The sequence below is a fragment of the Rhodnius prolixus genome, unplaced genomic scaffold (genome assembly GCF_049639745.1).
Source record: "Rhodnius prolixus isolate KJV_2025 unplaced genomic scaffold, Rpr scaffold_19, whole genome shotgun sequence".
NCBI classification, from domain to species: domain Eukaryota; kingdom Metazoa; phylum Arthropoda; class Insecta; order Hemiptera; family Reduviidae; genus Rhodnius; species Rhodnius prolixus.
Window position 1 is genome coordinate 2,264,126 of NW_027411584.1, and position 15,221 is coordinate 2,279,346.

A 15,221-nucleotide genomic window follows, 5' to 3' on the forward strand; every position below is an offset into this window, starting at 1 on the left:
TTAACCAAGTTGGCAACCCACTACACTTTATATCTTCTAAAATTATAGATCTGTGCACAAAATAACTTTAGTTTGTAATTCAGAAAAACGAAGTGTATAAGAGAACAAAATTCCATACCAAAACGTTGTTCACAGTGGGAGATATAAAACGGCCATAATTTTACAGAATTATATCGTCTACATTTATAGATCTGTGCACAAAATAACTATAGTTTTTAATTGAGAAAAACAAAGTGTATAAGAGAACAAAATTCCATACCAATACGTGGTTCACAGTGGGAGATATAGAACGGCCATAATTTTACAGAATTTCATGACCCAAAAAATTTTCAACCCTTTATATCTTCTACATTTATAGATCTGTGCACAAAATAACTATAGTTTTTAATTGAGAAAAACAAAGTGTATAAGAAAACAAAATTCCATACAAATACGTGGTTCACAGTGGGAGATATAAAACGGCCATAATTTTACAGAATTTCATGACCCAAAAAATTTTCAACCCTTTATATCTTCTACATTTATAGATCTGTGCACAAAATAACTATAGTTTTTAATTGAGAAAAACAAAGTGTATAAGAGAACAAAATTCCATACCAATACGTGGTTCACAGTGGGAGATATAGAACGGCCATAATTTTACAGAATTTCATGACCCAAAAAATTTTCAACCCTTTATATCTTCTACATTTATAGATCTGTGCACAAAATAACTATAGTTTTTAATTGAGAAAAAAAAAGTGTATAAGAGAACAAAATTCCATACAAATACGTGGTTCACAGTGGGAGATATAAAACGGCCATAATTTTACAGAATTTCATGACCCAAAAAATTTTCAACCCTTTATATCTTCTACATTTATAGATCTGTGCACAAAATAACTATAGTTTTTAATTAAGAAAAACAAAGTGTATAAGAGAACAAAATTCAATACCAATACGTTGTTCACAGTGGGAGATATAGAACGGCCATAATTTTACAAAATTTCATGACCCAAAAATTTTTCAACCCTTTATATCTTCTACATTTATAAATCTGTGCACAAAATAACTATAGTTTATAATTGAGAAAAACAAAGTGTATAAGAGAAAAAAATTCATACGAATACGTGGTTCACAGTGGGAGATATAGAACGGCCATAATTTTACAGAATTTCATGACCCAAAAAATTTTCAACCCTTTATATCTTCTACATTTATAAATCTGTGCACAAAATAACTATAGTTTTTAATTGAGAAAACAAAGTGTATAAGAGAACAAAATTCCATACCAATACGTGGTTCACAGTGGGAGATATAAAACGGCCATAATTTTACAGAATTTCATGACCCAAAAAATTTTCAACCCTTTATATTTTCTACATTTATAAATCTGTGCACAAAATAACTAAAGTTTTTAATTGAGAAAAACAAAGTGTATAAGAGAACAAAATTCGATACCAATACGTGGTTCACAGTGGGAGATATAAAACGGCCATAATTTTACAGAATTTCATGACCCAAAAAATTTTCAACCCTTTATATCTTCTACATTTATAGATCTGTGCACAAAATAACTATAGTTTTTAATTGAGAAAAACAAAGTGTATAAGAAAACAAAATTCCATACAAATACGTTGTTCACAGTGGGAGATATAAAACGGCCATAATTTTACAGAATTTCATGACCCAAAAAATTTTCTACCCTTTATATCTTCTACATTTATAAATCTGTGCACAAAATAACTATAGTTTTTAATTGAGAAAAACAAAGTGTATAAGAGAACAAAATTCCATACCAATACGTGGTTCACAGTGGGAGATATAGAACGGCCATAATTTTACAGAATTTCATGACCCAAAAAATTTTCAACCCTTTATATCTTCTACATTTATAGATCTGTGCACAAAATAACTATAGTTTTTAATTGAGAAAAACAAAGTGTATAAGAGAACAAAATTCCATACAAATACGTGGTTCACAGTGGGAGATATAAAACGGCCATAATTTTACAGAATTTCATGACCCAAAAAATTTTCAACCCTTTATATTTTCTACATTTATAAATCTGTGCACAAAATAACTAAAGTTTTTAATTGAGAAAAACAAAGTGTATAAGAGAACAAAATTCGATACCAATACGTGGTTCACAGTGGGAGATATAAAACGGCCATAATTTTACAGAATTTCATGACCCAAAAAATTTTCAACCCTTTATATCTTTTACATTTATAGATCTGTGCACAAAATAACTATAGTTTTTAATTGAGAAAAACAAAGTGTATAAGAAAACAAAATTCCATACAAATACGTTGTTCACAGTGGGAGATATAAAACGGCCATAATTTTACAGAATTTCATGACCCAAAAAATTTTCTACCCTTTATATCTTCTACATTTATAAATCTGTGCACAAAATAACTATAGTTTTTAATTGAGAAAAACAAAGTGTATAAGAGAACAAAATTCCATACCAATACGTGGTTCACAGTGGGAGATATAGAACGGCCATAATTTTACAGAATTTCATGACCCAAAAAATTTTCAACCCTTTATATCTTCTACATTTATAGATCTGTGCACAAAATAACTATAGTTTTTAATTGAGAAAAACAAAGTGTATAAGAGAACAAAATTCCATACAAATACGTGGTTCACAGTGGGAGATATAAAACGGCCATAATTTTACAGAATTTCATGACCCAAAAAATTTTCAACCCTTTATATCTTCTACATTTATAGATATGTGCACAAAATAACTATAGTTTTTAATTGAGAAAAACAAAGTGTATAAGAGAACAAAATTCCATACCAATACGTGGTTCACAGTGGGTGATATAGAACGGCCATAATTTTACAGAATTTCATGACCCAAAAAATTTTCAACCCTTTATATCTTCTACATTTATAGATCTGTGCACAAAATAACTATAGTTTTTAATTGAGAAAAACAAAGTGTATAAGAGAACAAAATTCCATACAAATACGTGGTTCACAGTGGGAGATATAAAACGGCCATAATTTTACAGAATTTCATGACCCAAAAAATTTTCAACCCTTTATATCGTCTACATTTATAGATCTGTGCACAAAATAACTATAGTTTTTAATTGAGAAAAACAAAGTGTATAAGAGAACAAAATTCCATACCAATACGTTGTTCACTGTGGGAGATATAAAACGGCCATAATTTTACAGAATTTCATGACCCAAAAATTTTTCAACCCATTATATCTTCTACATTTATAAATCTGTGCACAAAATAACTATAGTTTATAATTGAGAAAAACAAAGTGTATAAGAGAACAAAATTCCATACAAATACGTGGTTCACAGTGGGAGATATAAAACGGCCATAATTTTACAGAATTTCATGACCCAAAAAATTTTCAACCCTTTATATCGTCTACATTTATAGATCTGTGCACAAAATAACTATAGTTTTTAATTGAGAAAAACAAAGTGTATAAGAGAACAAAATTCCATACAAATACGTGGTTCACAGTGGGAGATATAAAACGGCCATAATTTTACAGAATTTCATGACCCAAAAAATTTTCAACCCTTTATATCTTCTACATTTATAGATCTGTGCACAAAATAACTATAGTTTTTAATTGAGAAAAACAAAGTGTATAAGAGAACAAAATTCCATACCAATACGTGGTTCACAGTGGGTGATATAGAACGGCCATAATTTTACAGAATTTCATGACCCAAAAAATTTTCAACCCTTATATCTTCTACATTTATAGATCTGTGCACAGAATAACTATAGTTTTTAATTGAGAAAAACAAAGTGTATAAGAGAACAAAATTCCATACCAATACGTTGTTCACAGTGGGAGATATAAAACGGCCATAATTTTACAGAATTTAATGACCCAAAAATTTTTCAACCCTTTGTATCTTCTACATTTATAAATCTGTGCACAAAATAACTATAGTTTATAATTGAGAAAAACAAAGTGTATAAGAGAACAAAATTCCATACAAATACGTGGTTCACAGTGGGAGATATAAAACGGCCATAATTTTACAGAATTTCATGACCCAAAAAATTTTCAACCCTTTATATCGTCTACATTTATAGATCTGTGCACAAAATAACTATAGTTTTTAATTGAGAAAAACAAAGTGTATAAGAGAACAAAATTCCATACCATTACGTGGTTCACAGTGGGAGATATAAAATGGCCATAATTTTACAGAATTTCGTGACCCAAAAAGTTTTCAACCCTTTATATCGTCTACATTTATAGATCTGTGCACAAAATAACTATAGTTTTTAATTGAGAAAAACAAAGTGTATAAGAGAACAAAATTCGATACCAATACGTGGTTCACAGTGGGAGATATAAAACGGCCATAATTTTACAGAATTTCATGACCCAAAAAATTTTCAACCCTTTATATCTTCTACATTTATAGATCTGTGCACAAAATAACTATAGTTTTTAATTGAGAAAAACAAAGTGTATAAGAAAACAAAATTCCATACAAATACGTTGTTCACAGTGGGAGATATAAAACGGCCATAATTTTACAGAATTTCATGACCCAAAAAATTTTCTACCCTTTATATCTTCTACATTTATAAATCTGTGCACAAAATAACTATAGTTTTTAATTGAGAAAAACAAAGTGTATAAGAGAACAAAATTCCATACCAATACGTGGTTCACAGTGGGAGATATAGAACGGCCATAATTTTACAGAATTTCATGACCCAAAAAATTTTCAACCCTTTATATCTTCTACATTTATAGATCTGTGCACAAAATAACTATAGTTTTTAATTGAGAAAAACAAAGTGTATAAGAGAACAAAATTCCATACAAATACGTGGTTCACAGTGGGAGATATAAAACGGCCATAATTTTACAGAATTTCATGACCCAAAAAATTTTCAACCCTTTATATTTTCTACATTTATAAATCTGTGCACAAAATAACTAAAGTTTTTAATTGAGAAAAACAAAGTGTATAAGAGAACAAAATTCGATACCAATACGTGGTTCACAGTGGGAGATATAAAACGGCCATAATTTTACAGAATTTCATGACCCAAAAAATTTTCAACCCTTTATATCTTCTACATTTATAGATCTGTGCACAAAATAACTATAGTTTTTAATTGAGAAAAACAAAGTGTATAAGAAAACAAAATTCCATACAAATACGTTGTTCACAGTGGGAGATATAAAACGGCCATAATTTTACAGAATTTCATGACCCAAAAAATTTTCTACCCTTTATATCTTCTACATTTATAAATCTGTGCACAAAATAACTATAGTTTTTAATTGAGAAAAACAAAGTGTATAAGAGAACAAAATTCCATACCAATACGTGGTTCACAGTGGGAGATATAGAACGGCCATAATTTTACAGAATTTCATGACCCAAAAAATTTTCAACCCTTTATATCTTCTACATTTATAGATCTGTGCACAAAATAACTATAGTTTTTAATTGAGAAAAACAAAGTGTATAAGAGAACAAAATTCCATACAAATACGTGGTTCACAGTGGGAGATATAAAACGGCCATAATTTTACAGAATTTCATGACCCAAAAAATTTTCAACCCTTTATATCTTCTACATTTATAGATATGTGCACAAAATAACTATAGTTTTTAATTGAGAAAAACAAAGTGTATAAGAGAACAAAATTCCATACCAATACGTGGTTCACAGTGGGTGATATAGAACGGCCATAATTTTACAGAATTTCATGACCCAAAAAATTTTCAACCCTTTATATCTTCTACATTTATAGATCTGTGCACAAAATAACTATAGTTTTTAATTGAGAAAAACAAAGTGTATAAGAGAACAAAATTCCATACAAATACGTGGTTCACAGTGGGAGATATAAAACGGCCATAATTTTACAGAATTTCATGACCCAAAAAATTTTCAACCCTTTATATCGTCTACATTTATAGATCTGTGCACAAAATAACTATAGTTTTTAATTGAGAAAAACAAAGTGTATAAGAGAACAAAATTCCATACCAATACGTTGTTCACTGTGGGAGATATAAAACGGCCATAATTTTACAGAATTTCATGACCCAAAAATTTTTCAACCCATTATATCTTCTACATTTATAAATCTGTGCACAAAATAACTATAGTTTATAATTGAGAAAAACAAAGTGTATAAGAGAACAAAATTCCATACAAATACGTGGTTCACAGTGGGAGATATAAAACGGCCATAATTTTACAGAATTTCATGACCCAAAAAATTTTCAACCCTTTATATCGTCTACATTTATAGATCTGTGCACAAAATAACTATAGTTTTTAATTGAGAAAAACAAAGTGTATAAGAGAACAAAATTCCATACAAATACGTGGTTCACAGTGGGAGATATAAAACGGCCATAATTTTACAGAATTTCATGACCCAAAAAATTTTCAACCCTTTATATCTTCTACATTTATAGATCTGTGCACAAAATAACTATAGTTTTTAATTGAGAAAAACAAAGTGTATAAGAGAACAAAATTCCATACCAATACGTGGTTCACAGTGGGTGATATAGAACGGCCATAATTTTACAGAATTTCATGACCCAAAAAATTTTCAACCCTTATATCTTCTACATTTATAGATCTGTGCACAGAATAACTATAGTTTTTAATTGAGAAAAACAAAGTGTATAAGAGAACAAAATTCCATACCAATACGTTGTTCACAGTGGGAGATATAAAACGGCCATAATTTTACAGAATTTAATGACCCAAAAATTTTTCAACCCTTTGTATCTTCTACATTTATAAATCTGTGCACAAAATAACTATAGTTTATAATTGAGAAAAACAAAGTGTATAAGAGAACAAAATTCCATACAAATACGTGGTTCACAGTGGGAGATATAAAACGGCCATAATTTTACAGAATTTCATGACCCAAAAAATTTTCAACCCTTTATATCGTCTACATTTATAGATCTGTGCACAAAATAACTATAGTTTTTAATTGAGAAAAACAAAGTGTATAAGAGAACAAAATTCCATACCATTACGTGGTTCACAGTGGGAGATATAAAATGGCCATAATTTTACAGAATTTCGTGACCCAAAAAGTTTTCAACCCTTTATATCGTCTACATTTATAGATCTGTGCACAAAATAACTATAGTTTTTAATTGAGAAAAACAAAGTGTATAAGGGAACAAAATTCCATACCAATACGTGGTTTACAGTGGGAGATATAAAACGGCCATAATTTTACAGAATTTCATGACCCAAAAAGTTTTCAACCCCTTATATCGTCTACATTTATAGATCTGTGCACAAAATAACTATAGTTTTTAATTGAGAAAAACAAAGTGTATAAGAGAACAAAATTCCATACCAATACGTGGTTTACAGTGGGAGATATAAAACGGCCATAATTTTACAGAATTTCATGACCCAAAAATTTTTCAACCCTTTATATCTTCTACATTTATAAATCTGTGCACAAAATAACTATAGTTTATAATTGAGAAAAACAAAGTGTATAAGAGAACAAAATTCCATACAAATACGTGGTTCACAGTGGGAGATATAAAACGGCCATAATTTTACAGAATTTCATGACCCAAAAAATTTTCAACCCTTTATATCGTCTACATTTATAGATCTGTGCACAAAATAACTATAGTTTTTAATTGAGAAAAACAAAGTGTATAAGAGAACAAAATTCCATACAAATACGTGGTTCACAGTGGGAGATATAAAACGGCCATAATTTTACAGAATTTCATGACCCAAAAAATTTTCAACCCTTTATATCTTCTACATTTATAGATCTGTGCACAAAATAACTATAGTTTTTAATTGAGAAAAACAAAGTGTATAAGAGAACAAAATTCCATACCAATACGTGGTTCACAGTGGGTGATATAGAACGGCCATAATTTTACAGAATTTCATGACCCAAAAAATTTTCAACCCTTATATCTTCTACATTTATAGATCTGTGCACAAAATAACTATAGTTTTTAATTGAGAAAAACAAAGTGTATAAGAGAACAAAATTCCATACCAATACGTTGTTCACAGTGGGAGATATAAAACGGCCATAATTTTACAGAATTTCATGACCCAAAAATTTTTCAACCCTTTGTATCTTCTACATTTATAAATCTGTGCACAAAATAACTATAGTTTATAATTGAGAAAAACAAAGTGTATAAGGGAACAAAATTCCATACCAATACGTGGTTTACAGTGGGAGATATAGAACGGCCATAATTTTACAAAATTTCATGACCCAAAAATTTTTCAACCCTTTATATCTTCTACATTTATAAATCTGTGCACAAAATAACTATAGTTTATAATTGAGAAAAACAAAGTGTATAAGAGAAAAAAATTCATACGAATACGTGGTTCACAGTGGGAGATATAGAACGGCCATAATTTTACAGAATTTCATGACCCAAAAAATTTTCAACCCTTTATATCTTCTACATTTATAAATCTGTGCACAAAATAACTATAGTTTTTAATTGAGAAAACAAAGTGTATAAGAGAACAAAATTCCATACCAATACGTGGTTCACAGTGGGAGATATAAAACGGCCATAATTTTATAGAATTTCATGACCCAAAAAATTTTCAACCCTTTATATTTTCTACATTTATAAATCTGTGCACAAAATAACTAAAGTTTTTAATTGAGAAAAACAAAGTGTATAAGAGAACAAAATTCGATACCAATACGTGGTTCACAGTGGGAGATATAAAACGGCCATAATTTTACAGAATTTCATGACCCAAAAAATTTTCAACCCTTTATATCTTCTACATTTATAGATCTGTGCACAAAATAACTATAGTTTTTAATTGAGAAAAACAAAGTGTATAAGAAAACAAAATTCCATACAAATACGTTGTTCACAGTGGGAGATATAAAACGGCCATAAATTTACAGAATTTCATGACCCAAAAAATTTTCTACCCTTTATATCTTCTACATTTATAAATCTGTGCACAAAATAACTATAGTTTTTAATTGAGAAAAACAAAGTGTATAAGAGAACAAAATTCCATACCAATACGTGGTTCACAGTGGGAGATATAGAACGGCCATAATTTTACAGAATTTCATGACCCAAAAAATTTTCAACCCTTTATATCTTCTACATTTATAGATCTGTGCACAAAATAACTATAGTTTTTAATTGAGAAAAACAAAGTGTATAAGAGAACAAAATTCCATACAAATACGTGGTTCACAGTGGGAGATATAAAACGGCCATAATTTTACAGAATTTCATGACCCAAAAAATTTTCAACCCTTTATATCGTCTACATTTATAGATCTGTGCACAAAATAACTATAGTTTTTAATTGAGAAAAACAAAGTGTATAAGAGAACAAAATTCCATACCAATACGTTGTTCACTGTGGGAGATATAAAACGGCTATAATTTTACAGAATTTCATGACCCAAAAATTTTTCAACCCATTATATCTTCTACATTTATAAATCTGTGCACAAAATAACTATAGTTTATAATTGAGAAAAACAAAGTGTATAAGAGAACAAAATTCCATACAAATACGTGGTTCACAGTGGGAGATATAAAACGGCCATAATTTTACAGAATTTCATGACCCAAAAAATTTTCAACCCTTTATATCGTCTACATTTATAGATCTGTGCACAAAATAACTATAGTTTTTAATTGAGAAAAACAAAGTGTATAAGAGAACAAAATTCCATACAAATACGTGGTTCACAGTGGGAGATATAAAACGGCCATAATTTTACAGAATTTCATGACCCAAAAAATTTTCAACCCTTTATATCTTCTACATTTATAGATCTGTGCACAAAATAACTATAGTTTTTAATTGAGAAAAACAAAGTGTATAAGAGAACAAAATTCCATACCAATACGTGGTTCACAGTGGGTGATATAGAACGGCCATAATTTTACAGAATTTCATGACCCAAAAAATTTTCAACCCTTATATCTTCTACATTTATAGATCTGTGCACAAAATAACTATAGTTTTTAATTGAGAAAAACAAAGTGTATAAGAGAACAAAATTCCATACCAATACGTTGTTCACAGTGGGAGATATAAAACGGCCATAATTTTACAGAATTTCATGACCCAAAAATTTTTCAACCCTTTGTATCTTCTACATTTATAAATCTGTGCACAAAATAACTATAGTTTATAATTGAGAAAAACAAAGTGTATAAGAGAACAAAATTCCATACAAATACGTGGTTCACAGTGGGAGATATAAAACGGCCATAATTTTACAGAATTTCATGACCCAAAAAATTTTCAACCCTTTATATCGTCTACATTTATAGATCTGTGCACAAAATAACTATAGTTTTTAATTGAGAAAAACAAAGTGTATAAGAGAACAAAATTCCATACCATTACGTGGTTCACAGTGGGAGATATAAAATGGCCATAATTTTACAGAATTTCGTGACCTAAAAAATTTTCAGCCCTTTATATCTTCTACATTTATAGATCTGTGCACAAAATAACTATAGTTTTTAATTGAGAAAAACAAAGTGTATAAGGGAACAAAATTCCATACCAATACGTGGTTTACAGTGGGAGATATAAAACGGCCATAATTTTACAGAATTTCATGACCCAAAAAGTTTTCAACCCCTTATATCGTCTACATTTATAGATCTGTGCACAAAATAACTATAGTTTTTAATTGAGAAAAACAAAGTGTATAAGAGAACAAAATTCCATACCAATACGTGGTTTACAGTGGGAGATATAAAACGGCCATAATTTTACAGAATTTCATGACCCAAAAATTTTTCAACCCTTTATATCTTCAACATTTATAAATCTGTGCACAAAATAACTATAGTTTATAATTGAGAAAAACAAAGTGTATAAGAGAACAAAATTCCATACAAATACGTGGTTCACAGTGGGAGATATAAAACGGCCATAACTTTACAGAATTTCATGACCCAAAAAATTTTCAACCCTTTATATCGTCTACATTTATAGGTCTGTGCACAAAATAACTATAGTTTTTAATTGAGAAAAACAAAGTGTATAAGAGAACAAAATTCCATACAAATACGTGGTTCACAGTGGGAGATTTAAAACGGCCATAATTTTACAGAATTTCATGACCCAAAAAATTTTCAACCCTTTATATCTTCTACATTTATAGATCTGTGCACAAAATAACTATAGTTTTTAATTGAGAAAAACAAAGTGTATAAGAGAACAAAATTCCATACCAATACGTGGTTCACAGTGGGTGATATAGAACGGCCATAATTTTACAGAATTTCATGACCCAAAAAATTTTCAACCCTTATATCTTCTACATTTATAGATCTGTGCACAAAATAACTATAGTTTTTAATTGAGAAAAACAAAGTGTATAAGAGAACAAAATTCCATACCAATACGTTGTTCACAGTGGGAGATATAAAACGGCCATAATTTTACAGAATTTCATGACCCAAAAATTTTTCAACCCTTTGTATCTTCTACATTTATAAATCTGTGCACAAAATAACTATAGTTTATAATTGAGAAAAACAAAGTGTATAAGAGAACAAAATTCCATACAAATACGTGGTTCACAGTGGGAGATATAAAACGGCCATAATTTTACAGAATTTCATGACCCAAAAAATTTTCAACCCTTTATATCGTCTACATTTATAGATCTGTGCACAAAATAACTATAGTTTTTAATTGAGAAAGACAAAGTGTATAAGAGAACAAAATTCCATACCATTACGTGGTTCACAGTGGGAGATATAAAATGGCCATAATTTTACAGAATTTCGTGACCCAAAAAGTTTTCAACCCTTTATATCGTCTACATTTATAGATCTGTGCACAAAATAACTATAGTTTTTAATTGAGAAAAACAAAGTGTATAAGGGAACAAAATTCCATACCAATACGTGGTTTACAGTGGGAGATATAAAACGGCCATAATTTTACAGAATTTCATGACCCAAAAAGTTTTCAACCCCTTATATCGTCTACATTTATAGATCTGTGCACAAAATAACTATAGTTTTTAATTGAGAAAAACAAAGTGTATAAGGGAACAAAATTCCATACCAATACGTGGTTTACAGTGGGAGATATAAAACGGCCATAATTTTACAGAATTTCATGACCCAAATATTTTTCAACCCTTTATATCTTCTACATTTATAGATCTGTGCACAAAATAACTGTAGTTTGTAATTGAGAAAAACAAAATGTACAAGGGAAAAAAAATCCATACCAATACGTTGTTCACAGTGGGAGATATAGAACGGCCATAATTTTACAGAATTTCATGACCCAAATATTTTTCAACCCTTTATATCTTCTACATTTATAGATCTGTGCACAAAATAACTGTAGTTTGTAATTGAGAAAAACAAAATGTACAAGGGGAAAAAAATCCATACCAATACGTTGTTCACAGTGGGAGATATAAAACGGCCATAATTTTACAGAATTTCATGACCCAAAAAATTTTCAACCCTTTATATCTTCTACATTTATAAATCTGTGCTTAAAATAACTGTAGTTTGTAATTGAGAAAAACAAAGTGTATAAGAGAAAAAAATCCATACAAATACGTGGTTCACAGTGGGAGATATAGAACGGCCATAATTTTACAGAATTTCATGACCCAAAAAATTTTCAACCCTTTATATCGTCTACATTTATAGATCTGTGCACAAAAAAACTATAGTTTTTAATTGAGAAAAACAAAGTGTATAAGAGAACAAAATTCCATACAAATACGTGGTTCACAGTGGGAGATATAAAACGGCTATAATTTTACAGAATTTCATGACCCAAAAAATTTTCAACCCTTTATATCTTCTACATTTATAAATCTTTGCACAAAATAACTGTAGTTTGTAATTGAAAAAAACAAAGTGTATAAGATAAAAAAATTCCATACCAATACGTGGTTCACAGTGGGAGATATAGAACGGCCATAATTTTACAGAATTTCATGACCTAAAAAATTTTCAGCCCTTTATATCTTCTACATTTATAGATCTGTGCACAAAATAACTATAGTTTTTAATTGAGAAAAACTAAGTGTATAAGAGAACAAAATTCCATACCAATACGTGGTTCACAGTGGGAGATATAAAACGGCCATAATTTTACAGAATTTCATGACCCAAAAAGTTTTCAACCCTTTATATCGTCTACATTTATAGATCTGTGCACAAAATAACTATGGTTTTTAATTGAGAAAAACAAAGTGTATAAGAGAACAAAATTCCATACCAATACGTGGTTCACAGTGGGAGATATAAAACGGCCATAATTTTACAGAATTTCATGACCCAAAAAGTTTTCAACCCTTTATATCGTCTACATTTATAGATCTGTGCACAAAATAGCTATAGTTTTTAATTGAGAAAAACTAAGTGTATAAGAGAACAAAATTCCATACCAATACGTGGTTCACAGTGGGAGATATAAAACGGCCATAATTTTACAGAATTTCATGACCCAAAAAATTTTCAACCCTTTATATCTTCTACATTTATAAATCTTTGCACAAAATAACTGTAGTTTGTAATTGAAAAAACAAAGTGTATAAGATAAAAAAATTCCATACCAATACGTGGTTCACAGTGGGAGATATAGAACGGCCATAATTTTACAGAATTTCATGACCCAAAAAATTTTCAGCCCTTTATATCTTCTACATTTATAGATCTGTGCACAAAATAACTATAGTTTTTAATTGAGAAAAACTAAGTGTATAAGAGAACAAAATTCCATACCAATACGTGGTTCACAGTGGGAGATATAAAACGGCCATAATTTTACAGAATTTCATGACCCAAAAAGTTTTCAACCCTTTATATCGTCTACATTTATAGATCTGTGCACAAAATAACTATGGTTTTTAATTGAGAAAAACAAAGTGTACATGAGTACAAAATTCCATACCAATACGTGGTTCACAGTGGGAGATATAGAACGGCCATAATTTTACAGAATTTCATGACCCAAAAAATTTTCAACCCTTTATATCTTCTACCTTTTTAGGTCTGTGCACAAAATAACTATGGTTTTTAATTGAGAAAAACAAAGTGTACATGAGTACAAAATTCCATACCAATACGTGGTTCACAGTGGGAGATATAGAACGGCCATAATTTTACAGAATTTCATGACCCAAAAAATTTTCATCCCTTTATATCTTCTACCCTTTTAGGTCTGTGCACAAAATAACTATGGTTTTTAATTGAGAAAAACAAAGTGTACATGAGTACAAAATTCCATACCAATACGTGGTTCACAGTGGGAGATATAGAATGGCCATAATTTTACAGAATTTCATGACCCAAAAAATTTTCAACCCTTTATATCTTCTACCTTTTTAGGTCTGTGCACAAAATAACTATGGTTTTTAATTGAGAAAAACAAAGTGTACATGAGTACAAAATTCCATACCAATACGTGGTTCACAGTGGGAGATATAGAACGGCCATAATTTTACAGAATTTCATGACCCAAAAAATTTTCAACCCTTTATATCTTCTACCTTTTTAGGTCTGTGCACAAAATAACTATGGTTTTTAATTGAGAAAAACAAAGTGTATAAGAGAAGAAAATTCCATACCAATACGTGGTTCACAGTGGGAGATATAGAACGGCCATAATTTTACAGAATTTCATGACCCAAAAAATTTTCAACCCTTTATATCTTCTACCTTTTTAGGTCTGTGCACAAAATAACTATGGTTTTTAATTGAGAAAAACAAAGTGTACATGAGTACAAAATTCCATACCAATACGTGGTTCACAGTGGGAGATATAGAACGGCCATAATTTTACAGAATTTCATGACCCAAAAAATTTTCAACCCTTTATATCTTCTACCTTTTTAGGTCTGTGCACAAAATAACTATACTTTATAATTGAGTAAAACAAAGTATATAAGAGAACAAAATTCCATACCTGGTTCGCAGTGGGAGATATAGAACGGCCATAATTTTACAGAATTTCATGACCCAAAAAATTTTCAACCCTTTATATCTTCTACCTTTTTAGGTCTGTGCACAAAATAACTATACTTTATAATTGAGTAAAACAAAGTATATAAGAGAACAAAATTCCATACCTGGTTCGCAGTGGGAGATATAGAACGGCCATAATTTTACAGAATTTCATGACCCAAAAAATTTTCAAATTTTTATTCAGTGGTTCTTAACCTTTTCATAGACCCGG

General features: G+C 29.6%; 1 protein-coding gene across 1 annotated transcript in view; it reads left to right on the forward strand.

Annotated features, from left to right (window-relative positions):
• The window catches only part of Dbx (homeobox protein Dbx), a 64,343-nt gene that overhangs the window by 42,958 nt on the left and 6,164 nt on the right, over positions 1 to 15,221 (forward strand). The gene's annotated exons all lie outside the window — the stretch shown is intronic.